Genomic DNA, 15,332 nt, shown 5'->3' with positions numbered 1-15,332 from the left:
GCGGAGCCGGAAGAAGGTTCGCCTGTTGGCGCACTTGATGACGGTAGTGGTGACAGCGCAGTGCCGCCGTCACTGACCAGTGTATGGGGCGAACTTTGTGCCGTAGCAAACGAGATTCCCGATCGAGAGGCATGAAATTGCTGTATGGTAAGGCCCGCCAAAGCAAACTTACTGACTTTTGGAAATAAAATGTGTTTTTTTTTTTAATTCTGTCTTTTCTGCCGCATTCTCGCGCCAACGAAATTCCCGCAAGAGCGAAATTTTGTGCTTTCCCCACCGATTTCGTTATTGCGGGTTTCAACTGTACATGTTATATTTAATTCCTTGAACCTTTTATCAACTATTTTTGCTCATCTCAGTGCTAAGCGTTGTCTTCTAATTCCACCCGAATCTTGGCCAGATCTCCGTATCGTGAATGTACATATGCAAGAGAGCAGATGAAAGCAGGCACGGAAAAAGAAGGAAAGAAGCCGTAAGCACATAGCCAGTTGAAGCTTTCAGCTTCTCTCATACGACGCAGCAAGGAAAATACAATTCATGTAGCTTATTTTCTTGAAGACAGCGCCTAAAGTTCAGTAGGCTTGACATAGCACCGTTTTGCAGCGTAAAGACCGGACAGATGACGAACCAACACCGCTGACAAAGAATAGTGCAGTAAGGTCGAAGTCTGGGTCAGTTGGTACATGACGCTGAGGCAAAAACCAGTCAAAAAGACGCCGGACAAGGGGAAGAAGTGACACACACATCCAGTCCTTGTGTGTGTCACTTCTTCCCCTTGTCCGGCGTCTTTTTGTCTGGTTTTTGCCTCAATAGTGCAGTCCTGTCTCTATTACATGGTACATGAACATATTCGTAACATTTGACGAGTTCTAATACAACGCTGTTCAAGAGCTAAATGGGCACACTGTTAGTGTTTCGGGCGACACGAATAACCTTGCATTTTCCGGCATTTAGTTCCATAAAGCATATTTTGTACCAGGTGGCGCAGCAACTATATCGCATTGGTCAGTATCGCAAGTTCAGTGCGCCTGTACAAAGTTTACGCGGGATAGCGTTCTTGCCGACATTTCAGCGGGTACATTGAACGTTGAAGCAGTTTTTCCTTGAAGCCACATACCTAAATTGATTACTATACCTGGCGACAACTTTCTGCGGAAGCACAGCCAAAGCTACGTGGGCAGAGCTTCTGCACATGTGCTACTACGCCAAGTAGTCCGCTTTGGGGCAATTTCAGTTTCGGTTTCGCAAGCGCATCCAACATGTGCGTTCTCGTACGAACATCCCGGCTTACGAAAACTACCACAAGCCTTGATATACTTGCGAATACAGCACTGAAGGAACAAATAGCCGGAATCATTGCTGAGTTCTTCTTCAAATATCATTATATAACGCTAATCTGCCAGCGGTTGAAGTCCGCGTGCAAAGCGAGCCCCGTAGAGTAATATTTACTTTTTTTGGAAATCTATAGAACAGGTGTCTCAAACACGCGGTCCACGGCTTCACCACGAAAAAAGTTTGTGACTTTCTTAATTGGTACTCGCATTATTTACTCGCCTATCGCAATTAATGGCGCTTTTTTTCGGTTAAGATACAGAGACGGGATGATTCGTACGCAGTCAGATGCCCAACTACGCAGTTTTTTAGCTCAAACCGTACACTTTCAGCGTTTGGTAGTTGTCTTAATCGACCTCAATGAAAAAAATCTGTCTTGTATGAAAAAAGCGCATATGTTGTGACATTCAGTGCTAAGCCTCGCAAAAATATCTAGCCTAATGATGAACTTGCTGAACTTCTGCGTTAATCGCGAAAATATTTCTCGCCGACCCACGCCCCCTTGTCCTTTTCTTTCCTTATGTGATATGCAATTAAAATAACTGGCTTACCGACGAATGTCTTCATCTGTAACTTCTAACTACGGTTATTGTGTGTTGACATAAAGCAAATGCAAAAACGATTGTTTGTTTCTCTCTGGCACGCCAGCACATTAAAAAAAAAATCGACGTCTTATGGTACAAGTGTCGTTTGCTCCTACTTCATACCCGCACGTCTGCACCACCCAAACTGCACCACAGCTGAGAAGGTGCAGAAAAAATGAGGGCAGCTTGCACTATAGAGCTGCAAGGCTGAGTTACAGCGGAGCTGCACGCGCCTGTGGCGGCGCAGCAACACTGAGCTAGCGATCCAGCGCGGTCGTTGCGTGGGCATGTTGTCAGACGTGTTTCTGGGCTTGCGTTCCCGGCCGCACGCTCGCTTCGGCAGTCCTCTTCTCTCGCAGTGGAATAAAAGAAGTGACATGGTGTGTCCTTAGAAAGTTCTTGCAGGGATTAAAACATTAAGCGTGGCTCCGCTATCGCAAATGCGAAAGACCAGCGGAGCTGGGGGAAGCCCAGCAAAAAAAATTAGTTTAACCAAGAGCGGCTTCCCCCGGCTCCGCTGGTCTTTGGAGTTTGCGATAGCGGAGCCACGCGCAATGTTTTTTCTACACGCTTTGAACAAATTTAAGACACTCGTTTTTTGTTTTGTTTTTTTGCGCTCACTTCTGCTTGAATTTCCGACATCGTATTACCGACCTGTTACATCCGCGGTCATTTGTGTTTCACAGCAGCGAAATTTCCATAATATTGGCCGGCAGGATCAATATACATGCTGCCACACCATCAATACCTGCCTTCCCCGAGGTGCGCTGGATTAATAAAATGTATGGCGTTACTTTCGGAGCAACGAACGTAATATTACGCGAACGTTGGCCTTTCGTTATGCCAGCGTCAGTGACAGCGCGGGAACGAAATAAGCAAGTGTGCATATGAGCAAAAAAGGCAAGAGAAAGGCACGCAGTGGTCCTCCAGTTTAACACTAGCCGGCCGATCCCCTCCATTGGGTATGTGCCATGAGGAGAGGTCAGCAACAACAACAACAATAACACCGTGGGCTCCGAGATGGGATCGCGCGCCGCCTGATTGCAAACGCTGTGACAGCTTCAGAGCACGTCGAGAAGGCTTGCTAAGTGTACAGTAAGTATGGCGCAACGCTTGGCCTATAGCTATTAGCGGCAACCCGAGACATCATAGAAGAGTGATATGTGGCATCTAGAATAGCGAAAATTCTCTTGTATCTTGTTGAGGAGCGAATAACGGATCGTCTCTAAAGGCGTCAATCTTACACAATTTTATTCCAAGGCACTCGAGGTTCTAGTTCAACAAATAAAACGTAGTAATATGTTTATTTCTGTATTTTCAGTAATTAACCCCAAATTAATCTTAAATACAGTGTAATTAAGTATCTCTTTATTCTAAAGTCACTCGTGTTCTGTTTTTGTATAAAAGAAAAAAAATCTCAGGCTAGAAATACTTGTGCAGTTTGTTATTGCTTATATTAATTTCGAGCAAACAAGTAATAATTATACATTTGACGTGCCTTCCAGCAAGCGGCACATCGATCGACTCGTCGAACATGGCAGTGCCTTCAGCAAAGGGTTCATGTGCAGCCATACACAACAAAGTAAAGTTAAATTAAAACAGCTGAATTACGCAGGACATTCAAATCATCCAAGGCTCAAAGTACCTTACCCTTTCTTGGCCGCTAGCGCATGATAGGGGTATGTTAAGATTTCTCGGCCCGAAAAACTTTTGTTTGCGTTCATTATTTCTAATAATTTTGTCTGCTATTTGAGGAGTATTTTTTCCTAAAACAGCCGAATCCAGAAACTGAAACAAGGCTAAATTTGATGGGAACGTAAAGAACGCCTAGATGTCAATCATTTTAAGCTGTCTTAGATGTCTTTCATTTCAGTTATAATCGAAATGGGTCAATTTGTGATTGTAACTTGTACTCAAAAAAGCCGTTTCAAATAAAAAAAAATCAGCCAAATGCTGCACCTGTTTGAATCAGAGTGAGCCAGATCCATTAAACCAGTGCCGCGTCAACAGCTCGCGCAAAAAAAAAAAAAAAAACCAATATGGCCGCATCCAATCTGTTTCACGTGTGACCCAGTTGCGTTGATGTCATGGTTTATCTCCAAGACGGTATATTTGAAATGAAAGGCGACGGAATTAAGGATATTGGGGGCCAGTCTGTTGCTAGATGATGTGATCCCAAACGGTGCCGTACAAAGCTATAACTAAGAAGAATAATAAGAAGAGGTGAAGAATTTCTTAGAGGCCTTCAACAGATGGGGGACCAAGAACGAGAAAACGGTACCGACAGTCCAGAAGACTGCTCCTGTTGCTAGGAAGAACAACGCAATTTACAAATCTATGTCATCGCCATTAAGCCTACGTAACAGATGACGGTACACCGATGAAAGCGCATCGATACTGCTCGTTTTGTCGCAAAGTATTGTGATGTCGTTTATGCGCCGCCATTTAGACTTTTTTTGCGTAGCCAATGCAAGCCGAAATAAAATGTTTCAACCAAAATGAGCCAGTTACTCTGTGACATATCTATAAGAGCCAAATCCAAATTTTACTCGTGAATACCTCTGATAGTAGGCTATATACATTTCAGCTGTAATATAGCTGCAATATAGCTTTGAGATATTTTGGTGACATGAGCGCACTGACAAAAAATTGTTGGAGCAGGCTGGACCGTACTGTCAGTAACAAACAACTGTGTTTTCTCAGTTTCGATTAATGTGTGCATGGCTCTTTTAGAGGAAAAAACGCCACATTTGTTGTCTCACGTGCTCACATTTAAACTAAAGCAAATGTGGCGACTTGACAAAAAAAGTGTTGTAGGCCTTTTGCAAGGCGCGGATATAGTCTGGCGGTTCGAGGGTGCCAAGCAGAGCGGTTGGCGAAGTCGAAAACGCTACGCTGGCGATGCGAGAAGCGCCGGAAACGTGCCCCGTGTACAGTTCTGCGTGCCGAACGTGGACCGTCGGATCATCTGTCAAAGCAGCGTATTGGCGCACGCGCGCCGAGAGCGAGTCTTTTTTGTGTTTGGCGAATGCGCAAACTCTGAGCACTCGTTTCAGAGCCCGTGCAATGTAGGCCGGCGCGCTGCCAGCCAGGTAAGCTAGCACACGCTACATTCTGCCCTGCTCAGACATATACCGTGCGAACAGCCCGCTGAAATATATACCTGCAGTTGGGGCCGTAACATTCGTTTGCACATAACTAAGGCTGCATTCTGCTCAGTACGCCAGAGTGTGGCAATTTATTACGGAAAACAAGGCACACTTAACACGCATCGGCTTGAGCAAAGGTACGTCCGTCCTAAAAAATGTTCGCCTTCCCACGGATGGCTCGCGAAGGTATAATCTTCAGTAGGCGATTTGAAAATACTCGCGACAAAGAAGAATGTGTATGGATGTCGTCCAAGAATAAACAATCAAAATAACTGCTCCAAACCAGGTGTGTTTATAAGACACATCAAAACACTCAGCATCATGAAGGCGGATATACAGGGAAACCTCGGTGATACGATCACAGTTCATACGAATTTCGGGGTGATACGAATTTTTAGTTGGCCTCGGCCAAGGCCCATTGGCCTGCACTGTAATGGAGTACGATTGGTGCGAACAGATTTTCACCCAGCGACGTCTGATACGAACGTACGCAACCGCCCAGGTACGAAGGGGTGCTGTCCGCGCTGTCGCGGAAGACGCGCCAAGCACGTGCGAGCGCCGTAACGCAAGCGTGGGCATGCGCGCCGCACCGCCAAATCGTCAGAATCACGGTGCAAGAAAAACACTTTTCTTACGGTCAGAATAAACCTTCAGAGACGCGTCACGGCCTGCGAGATTGTGTGCGCGAATCTTTGAGGCTCTTATGCGCATCCGTGTGTCTTCGCCTTTAGATTACAGAGGACATTAGCGCCATGCTTTTTTTTTCCTAACGCGTCGATGCGGGCTGCTGTCGTTGTACTGTGTTTATACGTGCCTGCTTCGTGCATCAGACATCCTATGAAAGGTGGACGAGGACCGAAAGAAGGCGAGGACGGTCTTGACGAAGGAGTCAGGCCTCGCAACGTCAACATGCGCGACCGCTGAGGTCGCACTTGTGCGGGCATCGCCGTAAATCAACAACAACAACAAAAAAAAAACATCCTCAACACCTCCGCGATAACAAAATCATAGCACAGGATCGTGGTTCCGTAACTTCGTGGCCGTGATCCATCGCGTCAAAGTGCTTCTTTCATTACTTTCGCTGCAGTACACCGGTGTCATGAAAAAAACATACCTACTAAGATTTGGAAGGGGTTACTGCTGTCGGGGGTCACAACGCACCTGGTTCAATAATTAAATACGCGCGTACGGGTCGTATATTTACGAGTGCTGATACGATTGCCGACATCTAAAGATTAACTGACAATCATTCAGGGTTCTTCCTGACGTTGCTGCGGCCATGAAAAACAATAAATGAAAATGTAGGCCAGCTTTCTTTTGTCGCATGCTAATTTTCTGTGATTTCTGGTGATACGAATTTCTGATGATACGAATATTTTTGGTGGTCCCGTGAGATTCGTATCACCGAGGTTTCACTGTATACACACACAAAAAAAGAAAAAAATGAGAGGCTTAACTTCCGTATAATTGTAACATTATTCCAAAATTCCAACGCAGAGAATAAGATATCACTTTCACTTTTCTGCAGGTACAAACAAACCCGACCAGAAACACTAAAAAAACATGGTTGATCCCCCCGTCGTAAGAATCGGTATAACACGAGAGTGAACTTCACAGGAGTAGTTGACTGTTTATTGTACATTGATGTATGAGAGCTTGTACACTGTCTATTGGGGTTTGGCAGCTATAGCACCGTTGGACGTCCATGCTCATGATTAAACCTTTGTAGTTAACGTAGTTAAAGTAGCTCAAGTAGTTTTGTAGCTAAAGTAGTTAACATACACCTGGACACAGCATATGGTGAGTCCCGCGCAAAGATGGCATCAACAAGCACATAATGAACACGGCTACTTGATACGCACTCATTCAAAACGTCGTCATTCGAGGAGAGAAACGCAGGGTGTGCGACCCCTACCTATATAACCTACGCCTGTGCTCGTGCATATACCCCACAGTGCTTCAGGAACGCGAGAGGCATAGTTCGTAGCTTGAGCCGTGAACACGGGAAGGTGTTCCGCTAACAGCTGGCGTCTCTCTCGCTGCACCAAATCACTCACTGCGCGATATTCGTCCATCGACGTCGTTGCCTTTCTGTGCCGCTTATTGCAGCAGTTTTATTAGCCGGTGCTATCGCACTCGATAGCAGTGGGCGGCGGATAAACGCCGTTGGGGCATGTGGAAGCAGCACTACTTTGCCGACGAGTCGTCACGCTAACATGACGCGAAAGGCAAAGCACGCACTGCGTCGTCACCAAACCGAATCATCGCGTAGGGCGCATTGCACCGACCATAGAGTTTCCGACAATAATGTATTGAAAGCCTCCGTTGCACTGAAACTACCGAAGCGCTCCGTGTCGTCACTCGTTAGTGTCATGATGCAGTACTTCACTTCACCGCTTATAGACGGCGACACCATCCCGCCAACGAAGATCACTGTGAGAGGGAGGTGTGAGAGATATAAGGCTCACTTTTAAAGCCTCTTGCACATGCGTTGGTGGCGCAGTGGGCAGATCAGTGGAGAGTGGGAGATTCCCAGGTCATCCAAATCAATGAAACTTTTAAATGCGAAGCATTTCTTAGCGAACTTCTGCAACTTTGAGCGTATCTATCTATCTATCTATCTATCTATCTATCTATCTATCTATCTATCTATCTATCTATCTATCTATCTATCTATCTATCTATCTATCTATCTATCTATCTATCTATCTATCTATCTATCTATCTATCTATCTATCTATCTATCTATCTATCTATCTATCTATCTATCTATCTATCTAGCCGCCTACGACTTTGTGCTGTCCTGGCCGTTTCGTTAATCGCATGCATACCAAAATTGGTATGGGATAACATGACCGTATTACGAACATAAATGACGGCTCATAACATGAAAATCATGACATGCATGTCATGAACAGCATGATTTACATTCCACGGCCTTGGGGCTATTGCGGTCGTTCCGTTAATTTCATATATACCAAAATTGGTATGGTGTGACACGAGTTCATGACGAACATAATGACAGGTCCTAACGTGCAAATTACGACACGCATGTCATGTGCAGCATGATTTACATGACATGATCTCGGGCCGCACGCGGCAGTTTAAATGAATGGATATATACGAAAGCTCGTATGACGAGACATTTCTGTATGACGAACATAACTGACACGTGGTAACATGAAACTTATGACATGCATATCATATACGTGATGATTTACATGCCACGCTCATGGTGAATTCGCGGCCGTTTCGCTTGCTTGATATACACCAAAACTAGTATTGCGTGACGCGACTGCATGACGAACGTAAAGAGAGGTGGTAACATGAAAATCATGACATGCAGGTCATGTACGACATGAACTGCTCATTTTTTTTATTTACAAAATACTGCAGGCCCAAACAGGGGCCCAAGCAGGAGGGGCAAAAGTACATGAGAAGGCACATCAAATAAAGGCAGAGCAATCGCATGCTCAACAGAAATAACACTGATAAATATAAAAAAGAAACTGCAGCATAAAATAAGGCAAAAACTGCATAGTTTCTTTAGAAGGGGCACTCCCAATTGAAGCAACAAAAGTAGAAACATAATCAAACGAAAATTTTCACACACTAAAAATAAGACCATGTTGCAAAAGCACGTCATACATAGATATACACATAGAGGCATAAAATAAGGCAAGTGACATTGGCTTTTTAGATTAGGGAAACAGGAAATAACAGATAATGAAGGTATGAGAAATTGGTACATCATGGTCAGAAGTTCAAATAGTTACATGTTCTAAGAAATCGGCGTTTTGTAAGGAGGGAAATGGTAGGTTGATCCAGTCGGTGATGGTTCGCGGGAAGAAGGAATATTTGAAAAGATTAGCGCGTGTCCGATAGGGTGTTAGAGATTGAGCGTGACGATGCCGTGTTGTTCGAGCAGTAAGTGACATTATATAAGGACTTGGGTTTATGGCTAAGAGTTTATTTTTCAGCGAAAAGAGAAATTTTAGTCTCTGTATTTTTCTGCGTAACTGCAGAGTTTGAATACCATTCTGCGTCATTAAACTAGTGGGAGAGTCACTATTACGATATTTAAAATAGATGAACCTGACAGCTTTACGCTGAATCATTTCCAGTGAATCGATATAAGTTTTTGTGTACGGATCCCAGAGAATGCTGGCATATTCAAGTTTAGGCCGAATTAGTGATGTATAAGCCGTTAACCTAGTGCTAGAGGGTGTATCTTTTAGCTTATGTCTGAGAATAGCAAAGTTTTCTGAACGAAGAGTTGCATATGTTGGTAATGTGCGTATTCCAACTAAGGTTGTTAGTTATTGTGATTCCCAGGTTCTTGTACTCATTCACTTCTGCAAGCCTTTCGGAACCCAGTTTGTACCCAAAAGAAAGTTTTTTAGATTTGTTTTTAGTTATTGACATGTACACTGTTTTACTGACATTTAACTCCATGCTCCACCGATCACACCAGGAAAGAATAATTTGGAGATTATAGTTGAGTAATAGTTGATCTTCATGGCATTTAATTTCATTATAAAGTACAGAATCATCCGCAAATAATTTAATTTGAACAGGGGAATGTATTTCATTTGTAATGGCGTTAATGAATATCAAGAATAATAAGGGGCCAAGTCAGTGCCCTAGGGCACACCAGATAAAACTGGTAGCTTCTCAGAGGAGTGGCCACTATTAGAAACGAACTGATTACGGTTAGACAGATAGGCAGCCACCCAATTAACTATATAAGTTGGAAGAAGAATTGATTCTAGTTTACTAAGTAGTAGTAGTAGTAGTAATAGACTTTTATTCAGCCAAATTCATAGGCCGAGCATTTCGACTGCCTGCGCGATCAGTCGACGCTGTTCTTCTTCCCCTTCGGCGCCGATCCAGTCGAGCCAGGTGGTGATGGAAAGGAAAGGGGGAGGATAAGAGCTGGATTGCTGAGCAGTTGGGCAGTAGAAAAGGCAGTGTGGCAGGTCTGCATATGTAGATGGGCAATTGGGACAGCAGGGGTCCGATCTATATTTATAAAGAAAAAGGCGAGAGGGGGTGATCAGGCAATTCATTTGGATGTGCCGTAGAATTCGAGCCTCTAGTAGAGTGAGCGATGGATGAGGAGGAGGGTAAAGGCGCTTGTCGAGTCGGAGCTGTAGGTATACCTCCTTGATAGTATGGCGCAGCGAGATCTTCCCATCGTTCTTGACGGAGCTCCCACTGTCTTCCGAAGGTGTGGGCCAGGGGATGAACGGTGCCCGGTGCAATATATCACGGGCGAGCCGGTGAGCCAGCTCATTGCCGTCAATCCCAGAAAGCCCAGGAACCCAGCGTAGGAAAACAGGGGAAGGTTGCAGCGCATAGACAGCTCACTCAACCTCCAGTTGGAGGTATGGGGGTAATGTGCGGTTCTGTATGTTACGGATGGCGGCGTAAGAGTCAGAGTATATCGTGTACTCGGGAAGTGAAGGGAGGAAAGAAAATGATTGTAAGGCATGGACAACGGAAAGGACCTCGAGCGAAAGTACATCGGGTGGGTGCAGGTATGGCCCGCTGGTGTGGGTTTCAGGTGTCGAAAGGTGTGGATGGTAGATAGCGTAGCCGCATGAACCCCGAGGAGCAACGAACGAGGCATCCGTATAGGCGACTCCCTGTGTAGAAAAGGGAGGGGAATGATGCTGCGCTGCCGCGTGACGACGGCCGACGTGCAGAACGGGGAACATGTTGGACGGGAAAGGAAGGATACGAAGGTTGGGAGCAGGGGTGCACGCGGGAGAAGGCAAGGTGGCAACGGGAACTGGAATGTGAGGGATACTCGCTTGGGCCAATAGCCATTGACCCTGACTGGTAAGAGAAAGACGCGCAATCTGAGAATCGTGGTGGAGAGAAAGAAGAGAACGTAGTGGATGGAAGAGGCCAGTGGCAAAGAGCTTAGTGGTAGAGGTAGTGATAGGGAGGTTGAGAGCTGCCTTGTAGAGGCCTAACAAAGCTCTTTCCAGAGTGTTAAGTTGGGCTTGGGTAAATTGAACGTAAGGTATAAAATACAGGAACTTGTTGAGGGCGAGTGCATGGGCAACACGGCACGCATGAGCTTCATGGAGACCCGAATGTCGAGTGACAACGCGTCGCAGGAGGTGAGTTACCGAGTGGCAGGTCCTGACAGCGTGATGGAGGGCCTGCGCGTTCTTGGCCGAATGCAAATGGAAGCCAACAACTTTGCATTGTTGAACGGTAGGAATGGGAGAGCCAGAAAGATGCAGGGAGATGAGTAAGCTTGCTATGTAATACAAGGTCGAAGGCTTTCTTAAAATCTAGGAATATTACATCAACCTGGCCGGACCCATCAAGAACACTAGCGAAATCGTGAACAACTGTTGTTAACTGTGTTATAGTGGAGAAACCTTTGCGAAAGCCATGTTGACAAGAAGACAGTATGCTGTTATCCTCTAAAAACTTATTAATCATGACATGCAGGTCATGTACGACATGAACTGCTCATGGTACGCTCGCGGCCGTTTCGCTTTATTGATATGCACCAAAATTGGTATTGCCCGATGTTACTGCAAGAAGAACATGAATAACAATCGGTAACATGAAAACCATGACATGCATGTCGTGTATGTCATGATTAACATGACACACTCATGGCGCATTCGCGGCCGTTTCGCTAGCTTGATATACACCAAAATTGTTATTGCGTGACGCGATTGTATGAAAAACATAAATGCCAGGTGGGATCTTGAAAATCATGATATGCATATCATTTACGGCATAATTTACATGCCACACTCATTGTCCGATCGCGGCCGTTTCGCTAGATTGATATACACCAAAATTTGTATTGCGCGACGCGACTGTATGACGAATATAAGCGACAGGTGGTAATATGAAAACCATGATATGCATGTCATGTATGGCATGATTTACATGCCATACTCATGGTGCACTCGCGGCCATTTCGCTCGTTTGATATACACCAAAATTGGTATTGCGCGATGTGACTGTATGACGAACATAAATGGGAGGTCCTAACAGGCGAATCATGTTATGCATGTCATGTACGGTATGATTTACATGACATTGTCATGGTGCGCTTCCGGCCGTTTTGTTAACTGGATATACCACAACTGGTATGGCATGACACGAGTGCGTGACGAACATAAACGACAGGTCACGCATTGTACATACCAGAATATACGTCTCATTAGCATGGCATCTACCAGATTGGGGATGCATGCGTGCATGGCAAACATGCGCTATATGGTGAACTAAATGCCATGGCCTTAATGATTTCATTTGGCTCAAAGTCAAACAAGGCGATGTATGCAGCTCTTTGCTGGCTCCTTCGCATTACATCGATTCCCACAGTGCGTGGGATCTGCCGGATTTTTTTTTCTTCTGGTTTTTCTTTGTCACCAGTTCGTGTGCACTTTACCGACGTCACATCCGTGACGAAAATGATGTCAGTGAAGTCTTGGTGGACCCCGGGACAAAACACTTTCGTCTAAAAAAATTTGTTCATGGTAAACCGACATAAGCCGGCTGCACAGCCTCATTGAAATGTCCTGAATAGCCGCCATATAATAGTGGCCAAAATAATATTGCCGAAATATTACTTGCCAAGAAAACTTCGCTTTAAATAAATCATTATACTGCGACACTTTAAGCTGAAAAACCTGCAGACACGTGTGTCGAAGATAAATATTTGAAGAACAAGAAGAATAAATAACCAAGCAATACGGAAACGATAGTTGGAACTAGGTGAAACATAGTAGTCTTGTTCTGTTGCGTTGGGGGGATTGAGCGAAACAGTACTCCAGCTACTTCATTTTTTTGCTCCTTTGTATCATCGTAGATGTAACCCTACCAGTACCATTATTAATAAGGATAATTGAGGGGGTTTTGCGTGCCCAAACGACAGTATGATTACGAGGTACGCCGTAGTGGAGGGCTTCGGATAATTTCGACCACCTGGTGTTCTTTAACGTTCACAGTAGAGGGGCCTCTAGCATTTCGCCTCCATCGAAATGCGACCGCCCCAAACACCATTAATCGACCTTGTTGTATGTCCATGGTTTGCGTGCTGACACCGTCACTATCTCACTTCTCTCGGCCTCTAAGGCCATCGCTTTTCTTTGTCGTCAAAGCGAACAAACAGGAAAGAAACATACTACGCTGTGACAACGACCATGGCTCGCTCCCCTCTTCCATTTGCATTCGCCTATAAAGGCTCGTTCACACCGGCGACTAGCAACGGCCGCGCGACCGTTTGCGACTGGCGGTCAAAAAGCGACTCAAAGCGACCGATGTTCACACCTGCGTGCGACCTATATATGTCGCCACATAGAATTCACGTCTGCTCGTATATAGCTCGCATTGCCATTGCCCCGTAAACTAAGGTGACGTCCTGTTCCTGCGCATGTGATTGGCTCAGAGCTTTGCGACTGCAGTCGCGCGACTGAAAAATCGAGCAGCGAGCGAATGAGCCACAGCAGTCGCTTTGCGACTAAAACGGCCATTTGCGACCATTTGCAACGAGTCACTTTGCGACTAACTTAGTCACGCGACCGTTGTTAGTCGCCGGTGTGAACGAACCTTAAAACTCGGGCTTACAATCTGTTAGCAGCCACCGAGAAATGAGACGAATTGTGTCCAAGGCATTCCGTTTATTAATGATACTTTTAACTGGATACACTGTCTAGTCTGCAATCAAATCAAATTATAGGGTATCGCGCCCCGAACCAATAATATACGTGTCTTGATAAATGCGATAAGTCGGGGCTCCAGAGTATGTTCATGGTTCTTCTACGCGAATGTAAATCTAAACGCACGAACATATTTGCATGCCGTCTTGACCAAAATGTGGCCGCTGCAGCGGAGAATCAAGCTAGCGCCCTCGTGCTTAGTAGTATCAGGTAATAACCACTAGTTCTTCAAAATTTATTAGATTTCATGATGACATGGATGTCTTTAGTGAATCGGTTGGATTTATGCAGTCGTGGTATATGAGCGGGAACACGTGGCGCAATGCCTGATGCGCATTTTTTCTTCGCTACGCAGATCATGCTGATGCTGGCCCTTGTTTCACCTACTGCGCCCATTCCTATCTGCTCAACAACGGATGACTGCATCGATGCTAACCAGGATCGTCAAGAACCCGTCAACCGCACATGTGGTCTGTCCAATTTGCCGACCTTCTTTGATGTGCCGTTATAGACGGATACCTCCTCTCTTCTAGGAAAACGGTACCAGCTGAATTGCCGCCTTTTCTCAGCGCCTTCAAAAGTAGCTTGATAATAAGCTACTGCTTCAGTGGGCCTGGGAGCAGAACTGTGCCTCATGCGCATCTTTTCTTCGCTCCACAGGTCCGTAACAATTTGGCTCTTTTTACTAAACGCAGTCACAATCGCTCCTTTTTGCTGCTCCCACGCCTACTTGTACAAACTACTATGTGTGATTGCATTGACGTGGCGCTGTTGTTGTTACAATGCGGTTATGTTGAGGAAAACCCGAGGCCTCCAAAGCTGCCAATGTTAGGTGAAGATGCACCTGCCTCGAGTAAAGCTTCCCCACCGCAGTCTGACCACATTAACGCTGTCTTACATATGCTTCAAGATGTGCTTACGTGTGCTTCAGTCGAGCTTGCTAAACGTTAGACCGAGTTGAAATCAGATGGGAATGATGCGAAAACCAACCCAAACGTAATCGAAAGCAAGGTAATTGATATTTACCGCCGTCACTTGAAAAAATACTTGGAAGGCGCTTGAGCTTCACCTTCAAGAGCAGAATGCGATAGCGTAATCGGGCCCCGTGGGCATCGCCTTCTCAACTGCTAGCCTGCTTCGGTTCTCGGTGCATGCCTCAACCGTGCCGCAAGGAAACGAACGTCTGTGCGCGTAACGTTGGCCGTCTCAAACTATCCTAGAATGTCTACTGCAAGTACAGTTGAGCAGTGCTTTGTTTTGTTTTTCCTTATACACCATGGTACATACCCACTCTGGGGAATTGGCCAAGAATTCGTTGTGTAAAATTTAGAAGATAATTCGAAAAATGAAGAATGATAAAAAGCAAATAAAACGATAAGTTGAATAGTAGATACCGTATGAAATAAATACCGCAATGACAGTGCGATGGCACTAGTGGACCAGACTGCCGTATTAACCTGATCAGAACAATTTCGAGTAGATTTGTTAGATTTTAACACTTTTGTAATTACTTAACAAATATTTGTTGGATTCAGAATTAAAATGGTGTACGTTTCGGAGCTTGA

The sequence above is a fragment of the Rhipicephalus sanguineus genome, chromosome 1 (assembly GCF_013339695.2).
Source record: "Rhipicephalus sanguineus isolate Rsan-2018 chromosome 1, BIME_Rsan_1.4, whole genome shotgun sequence".
Classification (NCBI taxonomy): Eukaryota; Metazoa; Arthropoda; class Arachnida; order Ixodida; family Ixodidae; genus Rhipicephalus; species Rhipicephalus sanguineus.
The sequence above is the reverse complement of the archived record's forward strand: the minus strand, read 5'-3'. Positions refer to the sequence as shown.